The 22644-nt window shown below is 38.2% G+C and overlaps 1 protein-coding gene across 3 annotated transcripts in view; it reads left to right on the plus strand.

Annotated features, from left to right (window-relative positions):
* STK32B (serine/threonine kinase 32B) overlaps nt 1–22644 on the plus strand; it is a 344943-nt gene that overhangs the window by 198382 nt on the left and 123917 nt on the right. The gene's annotated exons all lie outside the window — the stretch shown is intronic.

Here is a 22644-nt window from a genome sequence, read left to right on the forward strand (position 1 = left end):
TTCTACTTCCGGCAAAGCAGTGCTCTAGTATAGGACATGAAAAGCCTCCCAGTAAGAGCACCAAGACACATGGGACAAAACGTACTTTTTAAAATTAAGTACAGAACTTAGCTTGAAAGAAAGGAACATCTTCATGTGCCAAAAGTAAGGCGGCCACCAAAAACCAGAGCATGAAGGATGTGAGCTGACACTATGGCTGCCCAGGAACAGGTGAGGGTGCTGATCTCAGTTACACGGGGACTTAGGGTTCAGCACCCAAGAGGTAGATTAGACTTTGGGCGAAGGTAAGACAGAGAGTATGAACTGAGACCTCCACGTAAACTGGGAACCTTCCGAAGGCTGTGCCTTCATTGAAAAGTCAACCAGGAAAAAAATATTCATCAGCAAAGGAGAGAACCAGGAAGTCTCTAATGGGCTCTGGAAAGAAAAAAAAAATTATTTCACATGTGAATGTGAGACCCCAAGTGTACACCTCACAAGTACCAGAGCTTGAATATATATTACCTATATTATTACAGAGAAGTACTGCTGTATAATAAATATCATTGTATACATTTTAAATTATGCTAAACCAAGCAATACATTTTAGATACATGTACGACCGTATATCTATAAAATAGTAAGACAAGGATAAATTTTTTTTAAAGATTAAGTAGTTCCATCTGGAAGATAGAGGAAGATGTAATTGAAGAGACATCTGCAAAGACTTAGATGCTATCAGTCAGATTCTGTTTTTTGTTTTATTTTTTTATTCTGACAAAATACATATATAAAATTTGCCATTGTAACCATTTTAAGTGTACAGTTCAGTGGTATTAAGTACACTCGTATTGTTGTGTAGTCGTCACCCCCATCCATCTCCAGAACTCTTTTTGTCCTGCAAAACTGAAAATCTATACCCATTAAATAATAACTCCCCATTACCAACTCCCCCATCCCTGGAACCACCATTCTTCTTTCTGTCTCTATGATTTTGACTACTGTAAGTATCTCACAAAAGTGGAATCATATAGTATTTGACTTCTGGTGACTGGTTTATTTCACTTAGCATGATGTCTTCAAGGTTCATCTGTGTTGTAGCATGTCAGAATTTCTTTCCATTTTAGGGCTAACAAGGTGGTACTTCATTCTGTCACTTCGCTATTTGTTTTTTGTATACCTTATAGCTTTTTGCCTCTCGTTTCCTTCATTATTGTCTTCTTTTGTGTTTAGTTATTTTTTTTTGTAGTAAAATGCTCAAGCTCCCATCTCTTTCCTTTTGTATATATTCTATATCTATTTTCTTTGTGGTTACCATGGGGGTTAAATTTAACATCCTAAGATTATAACATTCTAATTTGGATTTACACTAGTTTAACTTAAATAACATACACAAACTCTGCTCCTTTACCCCTCCATCCCCACTCCTTTCAGTGCTTGATGTCCCAAAATTACATCTTTAACCATTGTGCATCTAAAAACATAAACTAATATTTTAAAAAATACATTAGTCTCTTAAATTATGTAGAAAATAAAATATGGGGTTACAAACTAAAGTTATAATAGTACTAACTTTTAGACTAATAATTGCTTTTTTAAAAAGTACTAATCTCTTAAATCAGGAGAAGATGAAAAGTGGGGTTACAAGCTGTTGTTACAATAATACTAGCTTTTATACTTGCCCATGTATTTACCTTCATTGAGACCTTTATTTCTTCCTGTGGCTTCAAGTTACTGTCTAGTGTCCTTTTGTTTCAGCCTGCAGCACTCCCCTGAGAATTTCTTACAGGGCAGGTCTAGGGGTAATGAACTTCCTCAGCTTTTGCTTATCTGGGGATGTCTTATTTTCTCCCTCACTTTTGAAGGACTGTTTGCTGGATATAGGATTCTTGGTTGACAGGGTTTTTTTGGGGGACTTTGGACATATCAGCCTCCTGACTTCTGGCCTCCAAAGTTTCTGATGAGAAATCTGCAGATAATCTTATTGAGGTTCCCTTTTATGTGGCATGTTGCCTCTCTCTTACTGCTTTCAAGATTTTGTCTTTGGTTTTCCACAGTTTACAATGTGTCTCAGTGTGGGTCTTTTTGAGTTGATCCTATTGGAGTTCGTTGAGCTTCTTAGATGTTTATATTACTGTGTTTCCTCAAATTTGGGAAGTTTTCCGCCATTATATCTTCATGTATTTTCTCTGCCTCTTTCCCTCTTTTCCTCTTAAGACTGCTACGATGTGTATGTTGGTCCACTTGATGGTGTCTCACAGGACCCTTATGCACTGTTTGCTTTTCTTCAATCTCTTTTCTTCTGTTCCTCAGCCTCAATAATTTCCATTGTCCTATCATCAAGTTTGTTGATTCTTTCTTCTGCTCATTGAAATCTGCCTTTGAATCCCTCTAGTGATTTTTCATTTTAGTTACTGTACTTTTCATCTCCAGAATTTCATTTTGGTTTCTTTTAAGATTTCTGTCTCTTTTTTGATATTTCCATGCTATTTGTGTATCATTTTCTTGACTGTCTCCACAGCTTCCTTTACTTCTTTGAGCATCTTTAGAGCCATTATTTCAATGTCTAGTAAATCTGTCATCAGATCTTGTTACAGGGACAGTTTCTGTTGGTTTATTTTTTCCTTCAAATGGGCCATACTATCCTATTTCTTTTTATGTCTTGTGGCTTTTTTTGTTGAAAACTGGACATTTGAATCTAATAATTTGGTAACTCAGGAATCAGATTCTTTCCCTTCCTCAGGATTTTTTTGTTTTTGCTTTTGTTTTTGATTGTTGTATATTGTGTCTGTGCCAAGGATAAGTCTGAGGTGTAACCTTTAGATCTTCTCAATTTTTTTCTGAGCCTGTGCTTTTCCCTGTGCATGCATGGTGAATTTCTAATTTTTCCCATGTATGTGGTTTTAAATGTACTAGTCATTAATATCTGGTTCCCAAAAGAGAAAAAGAGTAAAACGAAAGTGGGGTAGAAAGGGCACAAGCCCTTTAAGTCTCCTAAAAGTCACTGCGGCCAGTGGGGGCAGGGTTCGCAACAATGGGGGGAGGTGCAACAACAATGGTCACCCACCTCTTTGTCTGCACTTCTGTGATCAGAAGCAACAATTAGCAGTCAGGTCACAGATCTCCAAAATTTGAAGAACAGGGTCCTCTTTACCCACCCAGGCTTCTGCAAGCTGTGTGCAAGCTGCTCCTGGAATACAGGCACAGCTGCCTGCTCTGGGGCTTGGAGGTGAGGGATGGGTAGCTACTACCCTACTAAGAGCTGAAATTGACCATAATTAACTTCAATCCAAGCCTTTCCCTGAAAGTTGCAAACCTTCATCAGACTCCAGAGTTCCAAGATAATTACATCACACAGATTCTACCAGTGCAATTGTTGTCAAGGTTGGAATAGAGATTCCTGGTGCTTCCTTCTCCACCATCTTCCCAGAATCAGGTCTGTTTATTAAGCTATAGAGTTTATTTAATTCTTATTTACAAACCACAGGTACATGTGTTTTATACATATATATAAATATACATATATATATTCTTTGTCTGAAATACTTTTAAGTGACCAAAAATAGAACAAGGTTAAGATAAATAAAATTTAATTCTAAAAACTAGGTTTAAAGAAGACTAGGTAACAGTAACATAACAGATATGGAAGAAGAGGTGATCATAGTAAAACATATTACTTGTATGTTTTTTAAAAAGAAAGTAGAAATATTGTTTAATTCAATACCATGTTAAGTAAGGTACAGACGTTAAAGTTTAAATGTAAGCGCTAAAAGTTTAGAAATAGGATACATAGCAAAGAGGGGAACTAAAGAAACTCAGTCAATGAACTTGAAGGCAGATATGAAGGGGAAAAAATGTAAGCAAAAAGTATGGTAGACAGAAAGCACTAAACACAAAGATAACTGTAATTCAAAAAGTCAGTCACTATAATAAATATAAACATACTGAACTCACTAAATAATACTCAGACTCTCAGTTCGGATATTTAAAAAATCTATGCATGGCCTATTTACAAGAGTCACAGCAAAAAACATGAAGGTAGTGAAAAACTGTACATAATGAGATGGAAAAAGATAGGGCAGGAAAAGAATATAGGTCAAAATTGATGTCACAGCAAAAAAACCTTTTTTTTTTTCAGGATAATGAGGATAAACTACAAAATGATAAGAAGGAAAATTCACGTCTCTTAACTTGTATGCTGATATAAAACTGAGAAGTACGTGAAGCAAAAATGCTGGAATTGTAAGGAAAAATAAGAAGTCAAATATTTGGTGAGAGACTTTTAACTCACCTGTCTCATGGGGAGATAGATCAAAGGAACAGTTAGTAAGACACAATTAATAAGTTTAAGCTAATGCATAGAAATACCAGGAAACAAAGTGAACAGTCAGTCAGAGCACTGGCTGAGAGAAGGTATTGTCAGCCTAGACACATGTCAAAAGATTAGTCTCCAATATGTAAGCAGTATCTACAAATAACTAATGAAAGATCAAACAGCCATATAGATAAGTGGACGATGAACAACAACAGGCAGTGCATAGAGGGGAAGGCCCAAGTGGCAAATGAATCTGTGGTTAAATATCAGACTCATTGTTTTGGGCTGAATTGTGTCCACTCACAATTAATGTGTTGAAGCTCCCAGAGCCTCAGCATGTGACTGTATTTGAAGATAGGGTCTTTGAAGAAGTAATTAAAGTTAAATGAGGTCATCAGTGTGGACCCTAATCCATCTGACTGATGTTCTTATAAGAAGAAGAAATTTGGACACAGACACACACAGAGGGACAGTCATGTGAGGACACATGGAGAAGACAGCCATCTTCAAGCCCAAGAGAGAGGGGCCTCAGGTCGACACTTTGATCTCAGACTTCCAACCCTGCTGAATTGTCAGAGAGTAAATTTGTTATGGTATCCCTGAAAACTAACACACTCAATCAAATACTGTTGGTCGGAACATTTTGGTGCATGTATTTTGGTGTATATAGGTGAACATTTTTGCTGGGTATATACAGAGGAAAGAAATTGCTGGATTATGTTCAGCCTGTGTAGATACTACCAAATAGTTTTCCAAAGTGTTTGGCCAGTTTACACTCCCATCAGTAGTGTATGAGAGTCAGGGTTGATACACAGCCAGCAACTCATGGTATCGTCCGTAGTTCTTATTTTAGCCCCTTTGTTGAGTGTGATGAGAAACCACATTTTCATTTTGATTTGCACTTCTCTAATGATGCTGAACTCTTTGTATATTTTGTATATATACCAGTTGTATATCCCCCCTTTTGTTGAAGCACCTCTTCAAATCTCTTGCACATTTTTCTTTCACTTTAAATGGATGGACCTAATCTAATGTATTCACTTTTGAATAGGTATATTCATATGATTCATAATACAAAAGGGTATATAGTGAAAATTCCCTCTTCTAGTTCTGAAACCAGGCCATCTAGTGATCCTGCCCAGATCACAGTTGTCAGTCTTATAAATATAATTCCAGAGATCTTTTAAGTGTGTATAAATAACACATATATTTTATGAAAATATATGTGTTATTTATAAACTGTTCTTCCACTTTTTACACAAATGGTTTAGTACACTAGACATGGTTGTGTATATTGCTATTTGGGTTACAGTTTCATTGAGATATAAATTCACATGCTATAAAAGTCACCCTTTTTAAATGCACAATTAAGTAGTTTTTAATTCATTCACAGAGTTGTATGACCATCACCACCATCTAATTTTAGGACATTTCCATCACCCCCTCAAAGAAGTCTTATACCCATTAGCAGTCAGTCTTTATTTCCTATACTCCCCAGTCCCTAGAAACTACTAATCTACTTTTTGTCTCTGTGGACTTGCCTATTCTGTAAAAATGGAATCCATGCAATGTATGGCCTTTGTGACTAATTTCTTTCATTTAGGATAATACGTCAAGTTTCACCCATATTGTAACATGTATCAGTACTTCATTCCTTTTGATGGCTGATTAATCTTCCACTGTGTAGATTTACTGCATTTAGCTTATCCATTCATCCGCTGATGAACGTTTTGGTTGTTTCAGTTTTTGCCTATCATAAATAATGCTACTATGAACATTCGTGCACAAGTTTCTGTGTGGACGGACATATGTTTTCAGTTCTCTTGGGTATATATCTAGGAGTGGAAGTACTGGGTTATGTGGTTATTCTTTATTTAACATTTTGAAGAACTGCCAGACTGTTATTCCCAGCAGATATACCATTTTGCATTCCCAGCAGCATCGTATGAAGGTTCTCCATATCCTTGTCAGTACGTGCTATTGTCCATCTTTTTTTGAGCCACTCTAAAGAGCGTGAAATTGTATCTTGTTGTGATTTTGACTTAAATGCCCCAATAACTAATGATGTTGAACGTCATTTAGTCTACTTATTGGCCATTTGTGTATCTTCTTATAGGAGATATGTCTATTCAGATATTTTGCCCAGTTTCAAATTGGATTGTCTTTTTATTGTTGAGTTGAAAGAGTTCTTTATTCTAAATAAATGTTCTTTATAATATACATGATTTGCAAATAATTTCTATTCTGTGGGCTGTCTTTTCACTTTCTTGATAGTGTGCTTTGAAGTTTTTAATTTTCATGACATCCAATTTATCTATTTTGTTGCTGTTCTTGTTACTTGTGCTTTTGGTGTGATATCTAAGAAATCTTTGCCTAATTCAATAATCAAGCTATGGAGCTCTACACCTATGTTATTTTTCATGAGTTTTAAGTTTTTAGCTTTACATTTAGGTCTGTGATCTAGTTTGAGTTAATTTTTGTGTGTGGTGGCAGGTAAGGGTTCAGCCTCATTCTTTTGCATGCGGATATTCAGTTGTTCCAGCACCATTTGTTGAAAAGACCTCTTTCCCCTATTGAATTATCTTGGCATTCTTATCAAAATCAATTGATCATAAAAGTAAAGGTTTATTTCTGGACTCTCAGTTCTGTTACATTGATCTATGTGTCTCTCCTTATGCCAGTACTGTACTGTCTTGGTTACTATAGCTTTGTAATAAGTTTGAAAACGTTAGAGTAAATCCCTTCACTTTGTTCTTCTTTTTAAAGATTGTTTTGGTTATTACATGTTTTTTGTTTCCATGTGAATTTTAGTGTCAGCTTGCAATTTCTGCAAAAGCTGCATTTGGAATATTGATAGAGATTGCATTGAATTTGTAGATGAACTTGGGGAATATTGCTATTTAGTTTTTTGATCCATGAACATTTTCACTTCTTTATGTCTTGTTTAATTTCTTTCACTGACGTTTTGTAGTATTCTATGTAAAAGTCTTGTACTTATTTTGTTAAGTTTATCCCTAAATGTTTTAATAATTTTTATTTTAAATGGAATTGTATTCTTAACTTCATTTTCAGGTTGTTTATTGCTAGTATATACAGAAATGCATTTGATTTTTCTTTTTGGTCGATTGATTCTCCTTCCTGTGACCTTACTGAATGTATTTATTAGTTCTAAAAAGTTTTTTTAAATAGATTTCTTAAAATTTTCTATATACAATATCAGGTAATTTTTGAATGGAGATAGTTTTACTTCCTTTCTAATCTAGTTACCTTTTATTTCTTTTTCTTTTCTAATTGTCCTGACTAGAGCTTCCAAGACAACATTCAGTTGCAGTGGTGAGAGCTGATCCTTGTCATATTCCTGATCTTAAGGGGAAGGCGTTCAGTCTTTCCCTATTAAGCCTGATTTGACTGTGTTTTTTTCATAAATGACCCTAATCAGGTTGAGGAATTTCCCTTCTCTTCCTAGATTGTTGACTATTTTTATCATGAAAGGGCACTGAATTTTGTCAAATTCTTCTTCTGCAGCTATTGACCTGATCATATAGGTTTTGTCTTTTACTCCATTCATATGGTATTAACATTGATTTTTGTATATTAAGCCAACATTACAATTCTACCATAATTGTTATATATATAAAAACTTGTTATGTGTGTATATATATGTATATACCTATATATACATATATAACAAGATATATTGTAATTTATAATGTTATATATATAATGATATATATGTAACAAGATATATATATGTGTGTGTATATCTATCTATCTATCTATATATATATATCTGCCTGAATGACTGACACTTTATCATTTTAAAATATGTTTCTTTGTCTCTAGAAACAGGTGGTTTTTTTTTGTTTTTTTGTTTTTTTGTTTTTTGCTGTACGCGGGCCTCTCACTGTTGTGGCCTCTCCCGTTGCAGAGCACAGGCTCCGGACGCGCAGGCTCAGCGGCCATGGCTCACGGGCCTAGCCACTCCACGGCATGTGGTATCTTCCCAGACCGGGGCACGAACCCGTGTCCCCTGCATCGGCAGGCGGACTCTCAACCACTGCGCCACCAGGGAAGCCCTAGGAACAGTTTTTATCTTAAAGTTTATTTTGTCTGATATGGTATAGTCACTACAGCTATCTTTTACTGTTTGTATGTTTATTTTACTTTAAGCCTAATTATTCCTTTGAATCTAAAATGTGTCTCTTGTAAATAGCATATAATTGGATCATTTTTTAAAGACAATACATTCCGCCAATCTCTGCAATTTAATTGTATTGTTTAGAGTGTTTACGTTAATGTAATTTTTGATAAGGTGGTATTTTACATGTACCACTTTCCTATTTTTTTCTACATGTCTTATGTTTTTTTCCCTTCTATTCCTCCGCTACTGCTGTCCTTTGTGTAAAACAAATATTTTCTGGCATACTCTTTTAATTTCCTTGTTTCTTTTAACATATCTTTGAGTTATTTTCTTACTTGTTGCCCTGAGGATAACAATATTTTAAGTTAAAACAATCTCATTTGGATGTTGGTGTGTGTGTGTGTGTGTGTTGGCAAGTCTTATTTTGATATAATTTCAAAATTACAAAAATTGCAAAAATATTACCAAGATACTTATATGCTTTAAACATATCCCCAGTTGTTAACATTATGCCCCATTTTTATTCCATGTGTTTTTTGAGAACTGAAGTTCTTGATTTTAATCAAATCCAATTTATCAATGCATTCTTTTTATCAGTGCTTTTAATATCCTGTTTAGAAGTCTCTGTCTATCCTAAAGTCATGAAGATCTTCTCCCATGTTTTTTTCTAGAAGTTTCAGTTAACATTACACATTGAGATCTGCAATCCATCTTAAATTGATAGATGTGTATGATATGTGGTCTTTGTCAGAATTCATTTTTCTCCACATAGATATACAACTGATGCAGAAACATTTACTGAAAAACTTTCCATTTGCCACTGGTTAAAATGTCCCTCTTTCTTTTAAAAAATAAATCAAGTGTATGATGTTAAGTAAGCTACACCCTCAAGGTGCCTGTTTGGACCTTAGTAAAATAGGTATAATTGTGTATTCCTCTGTAGTTACTGTAAGGATTATAAGAGTAAAGATGTGATACACCTTTATCACTCAGTATGTTTAACATCAGGATGTTAGCTTTATTCATTTAGCCACTCATTCTTATAACCAGCTCCCCCTAAGGCCTCCTATGGGCTACCCACTGTGCTAGTTGCTTAGTTCACTTTACGTAATCCCACATAGAGAGGGACGTGATTTCTGTTGTTTACTTACGTATCCAAAGCACCTAGACCAGTGTCCAACCTATGGCTGGTGCTCAATACATGCTTGTTTAATAAATTATCTTGTGCATGTGAGCACAAGAAGAAATATGTAAATAGCCTCATTGCAGCATCACTTGTAACAAGGGAAAAGTAAAAACAATTGTGCTGAAATTTATCTCTCAGTAGGAAATACATAAATAAACTTTATAAATATAAAATATATACATGGTAATATATAGTATACTATATTAAAATGATTCAAATAATGTGTTATAAATGGGTCAATCATCAGTTTCCAAATACATGAAACAAAATTTGATAGTGCTGAAAGGAGACATAGAAAAACCCACAATTACAGTTGGGGACTTCTTAGCAATTGATGGAACTTCTAGACAGTAAGTCAGTGAAGATATAAAAGAATGAACACCACCATAACCAAGAGTACCTAACTGACATTTACAGAACATTTCACCAAATAACACAGAAAGTACTTTTTTTTTTCAAGTTTCCATGGAACAGTCACAAAGATTTGCCTGGCTCCTGGTTCATAAAACAAACCTCAACAAATTTTTAAAAATGAAATCATGACAGAGTATGTGCTATGACCATAATGGACCCAAACTAGACCTCAATAACAGAAGGACAACAGGAAAACCTCCAGATTCTTGTAAATTAAACACAAATTTCCAATAATCCTTGGGTTAAAAAAGAAGCCTCAAAAGAAATAAAAATACATACAAGTGAATGAAAATGAAAACAGCATATCAAAATTTGTAGGATACAGCTAAAGCTGTGATGAGAGGGAAATTTATAGCTCTTAATGCTTACATTAGAAAAGGGGAAAGGTCTCAAATTAATCTAGTCCTGATCTCAAAAAACTAAAAAACAAAGAGAAAAATAAACCTGAAGCAAACAAAAAGAAGGAAACAATAGAGTAGAATCAATGAAATTGAAAAGAGGAAAGCAATAGGAAAAAAACAATTGGAACAACAAGCTGGTTCTTCAAAAAAAAATTGATAAAACTCTAGCAAGACTGAAAACTATAAACTGAGAGAAGATACAAATTAAGAAAATCAGGAATGAAACAGAAGCTATCACTACAGGCTCTGCAGCCATTAAAAGGATAATAAAGGAATACTGGGAACAACTTTATACTCATAAATTTGACAACTTAGAAGAAATGGACCAATTCCTCAAAATCCACAAACTACCAAAACTTAACCAAGAAAAAATTAACTTAATTCTATCGTTTTTATATAAATTGAATTTATAATTTAAAAGCTCCTGAAAAATGAAGTTCCATGTCCAGATAGTTTCACAGGAGACTTCTAACAAATATTTTAAAAATTAAATTTAAAGAATTTTATACAGTCTCTTCCAGGAAACAGAAGAGAAGTGAACACGTCCCAATTCAATTTGTGAACTTGTATTACCCTGATACCAAAGGCAGATAAAGGCAGTGCATTGTCTTTTCGTTTTGTTTGTGGTTTCCTTTGCTGTGCAAAAGCTTTTGAGTTTAATTAGGTCCCATTTGTTTATTTTTGTTTTTATTTCCATTACTCTGGGAGACAGATCAAAAATGATATTGCTGCGATTTATGTCAAAGAGTGTTCTGCCTTATGTTTTCCTTTAAGAGTTTTATAGTATCCAGTCTTACATTTAGGTCTTTAATCCATTTTAAGTTTATTTTTGTGTATGGTGTTAATAAATGTCCTAGTTTCATTTTTTTACATGCAGCTGTCCAGATTTTCCAGAACCATTTATTGAACAGACTGTTTTCTCCATTGTATAGTCTTGCCTCCTTTGTCGTAGATTAATTGACCATAGGTGCATGGGTTTATTTCTGGGCTTTCTATCCTTTTCCACTGATCTATATTTATGGTTTTTTGTGCCAGTACCATACTGTTTTTTTTTCTTTTTTAAATGGCATGATTGTTTATATGAAAAATCACTCATAATCTGAAAAATAACGACTAGAACAAATGAATTTAGCAAAGTTACAGTTTCCAAGTTTTTTTTAATTAATTAATTAATTTTTTTAACATCTTTATTGGAGTATAATTGCTTTACAATGGTGTGTCAGCCTCTGCTTTATAACAAACTGAATCAGTTATACATATACATATGTTCCCATATCTCTTCACTCTTGTATCTCCCTCCCTCCCACACTCCCTATCCCACCCCTCTAGGTGGTCACAAAGCACAGAGCTGATCTCCCTGTGCTATGCGGCTGCTTTCCACTAGCTATCTATTTTACGTTTGGTAGTGTATATATGTCCATGCCACTCTCACACTGTGTCACAGTTTACCCTTCCCCCTCCCTATATCCTCAAGTCCATTCTCTAGTAGGTCGGTGCCTTTATTCCCGTCTTGCCCCTAGGTTCTTCATGACATTTTTTTTTTCTTAGATTCCATATATATGTGTTACCATATGGTATTTGTCTTTCTCTTTCTGACTTACTTCACTCTGTATGACGGACTCTAGGTCCATCCACCTCACTACAAATAACTCAATTTCGTTTCTTTTTATGGCTGAGTAATATTCCATTGTATATATGTGCCACATCTTCTTAATCCATTCATCTGATGATGGACACTTAGGTTGCTTCAATCTCCTGGCTATTGTAAATAGAGCTGCAATTAACATTTTGGTACATGACTCTTTTTGAATTATGGTTTTCTCAGGGTATATGCCCAGTAGTGGGATTGCTGGGTCATATGGTAGTTCTATTTGTAGTTTTTTAAGGAACCTCTATACTGTTCTCCATAGTGGCTGTACCAATTCACATTCCCACCAGCAGTGCAGGAGTGTTCCCTTTTCTCCACACCCTCTCCAGCATTTATTGTTTCTAGATTTTTTGATGATGGCCATTCTGACCAGCGTGAGATGACATCTCATTGTTCTTTTGATTTGCATTTCTCTAATGATTAATGATGTTGAGCATTCTTTCATGTGTTTGTTGGCAATCTGTATATCTTCTTTGGAGAAATGTCTATTTAGGTCTTCTGCCCATTTTTGGATTGGGTTGTTTGCTTTTTTGTTATTGAGCTGCATGAGCTGCTTGTAAATTTTGGAGATTGGTCTTTTGGTCTTGTTTATGATTTCCTTTGCTGTGCAAAAGCTTTGAAGTTTCATTAGTTCCCATTTGTTTATTTTTGTTTTTATTTTCGTTTCTCTAGGAGATGGGTCAAAAAGGATCTTAGAGGAAAACATAAGCAGAACACTCTATGACATAAAGCACAGCCAGATCCTTTTTGACCCACCTCCATACTGTTTTGATTACTGTAGCTTTGTAGTATAGTCTGAAGTCAGGGATCCTGATTCCTCCAGCTCCGTTTTGCTTTCTCAAGATTGCTTTGGGGGATTTCCCTGGTGGTGCAGTGGTTAAGAATCCACCTGCCAATGCAGGGGACATGGTTTTGAGCCCTTGTCCAGGAAGATCCCACATGCCACGGAGTAGCTAAGCCCATGTGCCACAACTACTGAGCCTGCACTCTATAGAGCCCGTGAGCTACAACTCCTGAGCTCTTGTGCCACAACTACTGAAGCCCACGCACCTAGAGCCCGTGATCTGCAACAAGAGAAGGCACTGCAATGAGAAGACCGTGCACTGCAACAGAGAGTAGCCCCTGCTCCCCGCAACTAGAGAAATCCCACACGCAGTGACGAAGACCCAACACAGCCAAAAATAAATAAATAAATGTATTTAAAAAAATAGATTGCTTTGGCTATTCGAGTTCTTTTGTGTCTCCATACAAATTTTAAGATTTTTTGATCTAGTTCTGTGAGAAATGCCATTGGTAATTTGATAGGGATTGTACTGAATCTGTAGATTACCTTGGGTAGAATAGTCATTTTAACAATATTGATTCTTCCAATACAAGAACATGGTATATCTTTCCAACTGTTTGTGTTGTCTTCAATTTCTTTCATCAGCGTCTTATAGTTTTTGGAGTACAGGTCTTTCGTCTCCTTAGTTAAATTTATTCCTAGTTATTTTGTTCTTCTTGATATGACGGTAAATGGGGTTGTTTCTTTAATTTCTCTTTCTGATCTTTCTTTGTTAGTGTATAGAAATGCAACAGATTTCTGTGTATTAATTTTGTATCCTGCAACTTTACCAAATTAATTGATGAGCTCCAATAGTTTTCTGGTAGCATCTTTAGGATTCTCTATGTATCGTATCATGTCATCTGCAAACAGTGACAGTTTTACTTGTTCTTTTCATATTAGTATTCCTTTTATTTCTTTTTTTTTCTCTGATTGCTGTGGCTAGGACTTCCAAAACTATGTTGAATAAAAATGACAAAAGTGGAAATCCTTGTCTTGTTCTTGATATTAGAGGAAATCCTTTCAGCTTTTCACAATTGCGTATGATGTTAGCTGTAGGTTTGTCATATATCTTTATTATGTTGAGATATGTTCCCTCTATGCCCACTGTCTGGAGAGTTTCTATCATAAATGGGTATTGAATTTTGTCAAAAGGTTTTTCTGCTTCTATTGAGATGAACAAATGGTTTTTATTCTTCAATATGTTGATGTGGTGTATCACACTGATTGATTTGCGGACAACCCACAGAATGGGAGAAAATATTTGCAAACAATGCGACCAACAAGGGATTAGTCTCCAAAATTTACAACCAGCTCATGTGGCTCAATATCCAAAAACCAAGCAACCCAATCAAAAAATTGGCAGAAAACCTAAATAGACATTTCTCCAAAGAAGATATACAGATGGCCAAGAGGCACATGAAAAGTTTCTCAACATCGCTAATTATTAGAGAAATACAAATCAAAACTACAATGAGATATCACCTCATATCAGTCAGAATGGCCATCATTAAAAAGTGTACAAAAAATAAATGCTGAAGAGGGTGTGGAGAAAAGGGAACCCTCCTACATTGTTGATGGGAATGTAAACTGATACAGCCACTATGGAGAATAATATGGAGGCTCCTCAAAAACTAAAAATAGAGCTACCATATGATCCAGCAATCCCACTCCTAAGCATATATATAGAGAAAAACATGGTTCAAAAGGATACATGCACTCCAGTATTCATTGCAGCACTGTTTACAATAGCCAAGACATGGAAGCAACCTAAATGTCCACCAAGATGTGGTACATATATACAATGGAATATTACTCAGCCATTAAAAAGAATGAAATAATGCCATTTGCAGAAACATGGATGGACCTGGATATTATCATACTAAGTGAAGTAAGTCAGACAAAGGCAAATATCATATGATATCACTTATATGAGGAATCTAAAAAAAATATGATGATACAAGCGACCTTATTTACAAAAGAAAAACAGACTCACAGACTTAGAGGCTGAATTTATGGTTACCGGGGGGAAGGGTGGAAGGGTGGGATAGATTGGCAGTTTGGGATTGACATGTACACACTGCTATATTTAAAACAGATAACCAACAAAGACCTACTGTATAAATAAATAATTTTTTCAAAGACAGTGCAGTGAAAGAAAACTGCAGACCAATATCTCTCATAAATATTGGAATCTGCATAGGAAACACTCCACAAGTGTGAGTTACCATTATTTGCTTCCGATCTCTTACTCCATGCCTCCTCTTTGTAAAGAATGCAAATTATACATTTCTTTTGGAATTTAGCCCAAGGGGAGATGTTTGGCTCCATCTCATTCAATCAGACGGTGAGAGTGGGTTGTCTGTTCTGCATTGCCTTTGTTGCTCTGTCCTGTGAAGGAGGTTGAACCATGCTCACAATCAGTTTGTCCATGGGAACAAAACATTCACCTCTCCCTTGTTCCACATTTTTCCTCTCCACCGCATCCATCAGTCTTACTTTGTTAGACACTGCAAAACTTTTAGAAGTAAGCAGAAGCGAGCACAGATTTAATCTATAAATTAAACCATTAAGCCACAAGAACAGTGTCCTGCACTGACACAAAGAGATGACACTTTAGGGTCTGCAAATCCCACTGTGTAGCTGGCAGGTGGGGAGGACCGTGGACTTGCATCTTGCCTTTGCATCATCCCACAGTTTCTCCTGCCCTAAACTACCTTAGCCCGGGGAGCTGGATGGCATTTGAGAGTCTCCCGTTGATGGCACTTGGCTTACAGGCAGCAGATGGAAACTAACCAGTAATCTCCTGGGACAGAGACAGGGCCAGAATCAGCCTAGTGTGAGAACAGTGAGGGCTAGCGTGTTCGAATGGCTTGATGACTTTTGTGGCTGAAGTCAAATTAAAAAATTTAAAAACAGCTTATTACTGTGAACGTTATTAAAGGCATATGTATCAAGCACAGTTCAGGTTTGATAAGCTCCTTTTTATTTGTCTGTATGAGCTAACAGAAGGCCCAGCATCCCATTATTGGATTTCTTAGTCTAGAGGGTATTTCTAGTTCCTCTCTTGCTGGATATTAAGTCTCTGAGAATCGCTGGAAGTGAGCATGGTGGGTGAGCCCCCCTCTCTATCTGCTCCCCCTCGAAGATAAAATTGGACAGAAAATGGTCTTAGGAGACTCTCGGCTCCTCGTCCCTGTGGGTGGACAGATTAAGGACAGAGGAGATGAATGTTGGAGACACGTGGCTTGTCCTGCTGCCAGGGCTTCCAGAATGACCATCCCATGGAGTTACCTCTGGGCAGTTGACTCCTTTTGCCTCAGGAAAAGTAGAGAAAGGCATTTGTTTCCAGTGGTCGGGTGGCATTGCGCTGCTGGAAGACTAAGAAGGTTTAGGATTTCCTGCAGAAGGTCCCTTTCCTTTCCGTGCCTCCCCAGCCATTAATAACACACCATGGGTTGAAGAGACCAGGTACTGGGCAAGGTGAGATGAAGTGAGAGGGAGCGCTGGAGATGCTCTAACTGGACATTCGAGGCAGATCATTCTCTGTCATGGGGCCATCCTGTTCATTGTAGGATGTTTAGCAGTGTCCTTGGCCTCTAATCACTAGACGCCAGTAGCATCCCTTCCAGTGTGACAACCAAAAATGTCTCCGGATGTCATCAGATGTCCCCACTGGAACACTGGTTGGAAACCACTGCTCTAAACTGGCAAGGGGATGATGGATAAGAGTAGAGAGGTGGGATTAGGGAGCATTGTGAGGGAGCAGGTAGGGATGAGAGAGTGACAACAATGAGTGTCTCTGGGACTGTTAAGTCCATGGCCAAGGGCAAAAAATGGAAATGCAGCAATGGATCATCAGGGGGCACCTGTCCTGGCACAGGACATCAAACTCCAGACCCCTTATGATTATCACAAACTCAGGTGACCTATTGGGGCAACTCCTCCCACTGAATCCCAGCTTCTGGCACAGGGCTGGATGCGTAGTAGACGCCTACTGGGTGTTTGTTGGTGTGTGCATGAGCTCGTATTTGTGAAGTAGTCCCTGAGGCCATTCACCAGCATCTCTTTTATTAAGAAAGCTCACCTGTGAGCATGACGCCCAGACCACTTTGCTGTCGCCCCATGTAGCACTGCTTTAACGGAATTGGATTTGGATGCATTCAGTCTATCTTGAGGAACATCATACAAAAATCCCGTTAAACTTGCAACTCTGTTCAGAGCTATTTTAGATAGCTCATTGATCACCACGTTACAGAATGTCGTCTTTCTAAGAATCCAGTGGGAGAGAGTTCCCTCTGGCTTCTGCACCAGCAATAAACAATGAAACATAAAAATAAACAAGTGATTTGTTTTTTCACCTTGACCCTTGAATCATGAAGCTGGTCATGATTCTCACTTTGCTCTGGTTGCTGGGAAGGTTAGAAATGCATTGATGGCCTACTTCAGGCAAGCAGGCAAGTTCTTTGGGCATGGATTGGGGTATTTTTGCCTGCAACCATTTTCTTGTATTCCTTTATTATTCTTTGACTTGGTCTGTGGCTTACTTATTTTTAATTGTGTTATGTTATATGTATTTTGCAAGTCACTTTTTGTCCGTTTTGGAATAAGGTAGGAAATTAATACATTTTTTTAAAAACCCAAAGGATGTTGGATTCTTCATGTTGGCCTATGTCAACGTCCAGGCCAGGACTGATGCCATCCCAGCTCCTGACCTTCTTTGATCTTGCATATTGAGCCGAATTATCCAGATTTCTCCATGGTCAGCATTACTGCAGTCAAGTGCAGGTTTTTCATTTGTGATCTCCATCATTTCCATGACAATATGCGACGGCATCATGAGAACGTAATTATAATTCCAGTCCAATAAGAAGCAAAAGAGGCAATGGCACAGAGCTGTGGAACGGCACAAAACTACAGAGAGATCAATGCAAGGTCACTCTCTGTTCTCCGGTAATAACATTGAGTCTCCTGGAGAATATAGGGTCCATGGTCCAGGGTGACGATGGATCTGCAGCGAGAAAAACCCATAATCTGAGTTATTGCCTAAATTATCGCTATCTTTGCATTTGGGATTTTCTCTTTAGAATTCATTCTGGTCTGCAAGTTTCTCCCCTGAAAATTCATGTTGCTCCTCCAAAAAGTTCTGATGGAATACTGAATGAGATTCCCTTTGACAGTTTAGCTGTGAATTGAGGGTGCAAGAACTCACTGGTCATTAACACAGCGTTTCAATAGTCCATCAGCTATTAGAATACAAACTGAGCATCTGTAGGAGCGTAGTACAGCTGATTCCTGTCATTTCTTTCTGAGCATCTAAACCCTTATCTCCAGTAGCAAATACGTGGAAAGATGCATCAGATGACTCTTTCAATTCCAAGTGACAGAAACACAGTGTTCAGTAGCTTAAATCAAAAAGTACAGGCACTGCCCGTGTAAATAGGAAGTTCCGGGACAGACCGCTCTTCCGCCCAGGCTGGAGCCCTCACCTCCAGCAGGGCCTCTCTCTGTTTTCAGCCCTTCAGCCCTGCTTGACTCTCTGCAGCTTCACTCTACAGATGGGTCTTATCTTCATTTTGGGCCACAGGATCTAGACAGCCTCAGTTACAGCTTCTAGCTGAGCACACCTAGAGCAAGGTCCTCATCCACACACTGACCCCAGGAGCACTCTGAGGGGGCCTGATGAACCAGCACCAGTGGCCAGAGGACGCGCGTAAACTTTCTAGTCATGTTGTCATCTTTTGTTGAGAGTGGGGAGCAGGAATCGTCAGACGGCTCCAGCAGGTGTGCCTTAAGTGAGGGGGGAGAGTCCCAGGTGAATCTTAAGTGGGGGAGTGGAGGGCGTTTTGACACCAGACTTGCTACAAGCAAATGATGTCTCTTGTACACTTCTTTTTTTTTTTTTTTTTTTTTTAAAGAAGATGTTGTGGGTAGGAGTTTATTAATTAATTAATTTATTTTTGCTGTGTTGGGTCTTCGTTTCTGTGCGAGGGCTTTCTCTAGTTGAGGTGAGCGGGGGCCGCTCTTCATCGCGGTGCGCGGGCCTTTCACTATGGCGGCCTCTCTTGTTGCGGAGCACAGGCTCCAGATGCGCAGGCTCAGTAGTTGTGGCTCACGGGCCCAGTTGCTCCGCGGCATGTGGGATCCTCCCAGACCAGGGCTCGAACCCGTGTCCCCTGCATTGGCAGGCAGACTCTCAACCACTGCGCCACCAGGGAAGCCCCACTCTTCTTGAACATAGACAAAACAAAATCACTTCATCATACAAAGCCAGTATTACCATGATACCAAAACAGGGTCAGGACAAAGGTAGGAAAATATAGGCCAGTGTCACTTGGAACGTTTGATGCAAAAATCCTAAATGAATAAACCTGAATCCAGTAAAAATAAAAAATATATATATATATATTTTTTTACTGAATCCAGTAAAAATAAAAAATATATATATATGTCTAAACCTTACTTGATAAACACACATATATATATGTATATCTATATACATATATATAGTATATGTTATATATAATATACTTATATATATTTATTATACATATTATATTATATATATTATATGTTATAAATTAAAATATATATTATAAATACATACTTATATATTTATTAATTATTATATATGTTATATATAATACACATATATATGTATATAGATATACATATATATATGTGTGTTTATCAAGTAAGGTTTAGACTAGAAATGCAAAGACAGTTTAATGTAAAAAAATATAAAATAAAACCTTTGAACCCATCTGATAACAATTCTTAGTAGTCTAGAAAGCAACTTTCTTAACTGGATAAATGATATCCATCAAATATCTACAGCAAACAATTTACTTAATGGAGAAACAGTTTACTAAATTCCAGAACAAGATAAAAATGCCCAGCATCACCTCTTATAATCAATGTTTTACTGGAGGTCCTGGGTAGTAAAATAAAACAAGAAAAAGTAAACAGTATAAGGATCACAAGAGTATAAACATGGCAGTTTTTTATAGAATACATAATCATCTTCATATAATAAGTGGAAAAAATATATGAAAGGTATTAGAACTAATAACTAAGAAGTCAGCCAAGCTGCTAGATTTAAGATAAACATAAGCAGTTCCGGAGTGTATTTTCCCCTAGCAATGACCATTTAGTGCACCTTACTTTAAAAGATTATCTTCACAATAGCAATAAAATTTATTTTAAAATATCAGAATACTCTGCTCAATGTTATGTGGCAGCCTGGATGGGAAGGGAGTCTGGGGGAGAATGGATACATGTACGTGTATGGCTGAGTCGCTTTGCTCTGCACCTGAAACTATCACAACGTTGTTAATCATTATGCTCCAATATAGAATAAAAAGTTAAAGTCATAAAAAAATGCATACATGCCAGGCCCTTAAGTAGAAAATTATAAAATTTAATTGACAAACATAAAAAGAAGACCAGAATAAATAGATATTTCATGTTCATGGAAAGGTTGGAAAGTTCCAGCATCGTAAAAATGCTAATTCTCTTTAATTTGTAAATTAAACATAATTCCAACAAAAGTCAGAGTTTTTCAAGAAACCAGATACATTTATTCTAAAATTGCCATGAAAGAGAAAAGATTAATACAGATGGCTATGACCATGTTGAAAGACAGATTGAAGCGTGGCTTTTACAGTGTTCGCTAAGGAGGCCCTTTGTTACCTGCTCCATGCTCCAGTGTGTCAAGAGCATCTTTGTTTGATTCTCTCCATCCTCTCATGGGCCCAGATAGTCCACCCAGAAAAAATAGTGTCTGGAAAAGGCCAGTGCCTCCAGGCTGGGAGCCTACCTTGGGCAAGGCTCCTGGGCAAGCTTTATTTTTTAACCTCTTCACGAGCATCCAACTCCTGCGATGCATCAATTGGAGCAGTGATCACGCACCACACAGCTCGTACTTGTCCTGAACCAAATATAAAGTCCAGCTGGTGCCCTCCAGGCGGCCCTGGACACCCCCACAAGCCCCTGGACCACCTCCTTCCTGCCAGGGCAGGCAGCCACGGCGCCAGCCCTGAAGTGAGCCTGAAAGAGAATGGAAGAAGCTGGTCTGCATTATCACCCTTGGATTGTCAGTGGCTAAGATGCTGAAACTGGGGGGATGGGAGGTGCTGTCCCCAAGACCCTACAGAGTCCTGGACTCCCAGCACCAGAAGGTTCATGCTATCCTTCTCTCTGGGTCACAGTCCCTGTGTGTCCCAGACCCAGGGTACCCTTCATCTGCAAAGACCTTTCCACCCACCTCAGTTGCTGGAGAGCTGACTTCCTCCCTCCACATGCCCACTGCACCCCAGAGAGATTTCTAGAGCCCCTGCCCCCTGCATGACCACTGACTGTTGACTTAGCCCTTCTCTCCTAGGGGACTGTGTGCCCCTTCAGAGTGAGGACAATTGCTTTGTCCCAGTGTCCCCAGCACACCACCCAATGCTTGTCACAGGACAGGTACTCTGTAAACATCTGGTAAATTTACAGTTTGGGGTCACAATAGATCACCCCCCTCCTCCTTGCTTTGATCCTGACCCGTATAAACAGCAGGTGAGACATACAAGGAGAACTGTGACACTTGGGCAGCCATTTCTTCTCTCTCTGGATCCCAGTCTCTGTAATACAGGGCGGGTGGGACTAGATGGCATTTAAGGTTCCTTCCACCCCTGGAATCCCTCATCCCGTAAGCACATGGTCTGTCACCTCTCCTGTGGCCAAGTCGGGCTCCCTCCTCGGGGCTGCATGCCCAGGTCAGGGAAACACAGCAAGTACACGTTACAGCAGCATCTCAGCAGTGCGTGGTTGTAAGAGCTCGATGAGAGTGGGGGTTCTGAGTCTTATTTTCACCCTGACGGTGGCTCACTGAGGCCCTTCTTCCCTCTTCTGTCGAACGAGGAGAATGGCCTGGCTGGCCCAGGTCTAATAGTCGAGGATCTGAGACACAGATCTAAGCATCCAAGACAACATCCTGTCATCCTGTGATGCCCTTATTACAGTTCATGGTTCTGTATGGAATGTGACGACATTTTATGACGTGATTCTAGTTTACAATTGTTTAATGCCATTCTCAGGCTTTTTATGTTGGTGCTTCAGCCCTTAAAAGGACTAAGTGCAACTTCTGTTGCTTTGTGGGGAAAATACACTCAAAACCTTAGTGGTTCAAAATACAACCATTTCATTATCTCATGTTCTATAAGTTGACTGGGCTTATCGGGGCGGCTCTTCTGCTCCATGTGATGTCAGCTGGGACTGCAGCAGAATATCTAAATTCCCAAGGTGGCTCACTCTCACGGCTACTGGTTGGCGCTGGCTGTCACTGAGTGCTCAGCTAGGGCTCTTGAACAGAGCGCCTTGGTTTTCCTTCTCGTGGCCTCTCCATAGGGCTTGGGCTCTGGCCGGGTTCTGAGAAGCAACGTGAGTAGAAAGTGCCAGTTCCCTTAAAGCCTGGATGTGTCTTACCAGAGCATCACTGCCTTCAAGGGCTGCAGAAACAAGATCCTTGTGGGGAGCGGCATGTGTGGGGAGGACAGGGTAATGAGTGGAGAAGGGGCTGCAGCTTTGGAGACCAGCTACTTAAGTCCCGACAACATCTAATTAAAACATATGCTAAAAACAAAGTAACATGTTGGAGTCCAGTATTGGTTCAAGTGCCATTTGTCAGCCAGAGGACTGGTGCTCTGTCATAGAACACTGTAACTTGGGCAGCATCAGTGCCTCTCTCTGAGCCT

This window comes from Phocoena phocoena, chromosome 5, assembly GCF_963924675.1.
Source record: "Phocoena phocoena chromosome 5, mPhoPho1.1, whole genome shotgun sequence".
NCBI classification, from domain to species: domain Eukaryota; kingdom Metazoa; phylum Chordata; class Mammalia; order Artiodactyla; family Phocoenidae; genus Phocoena; species Phocoena phocoena.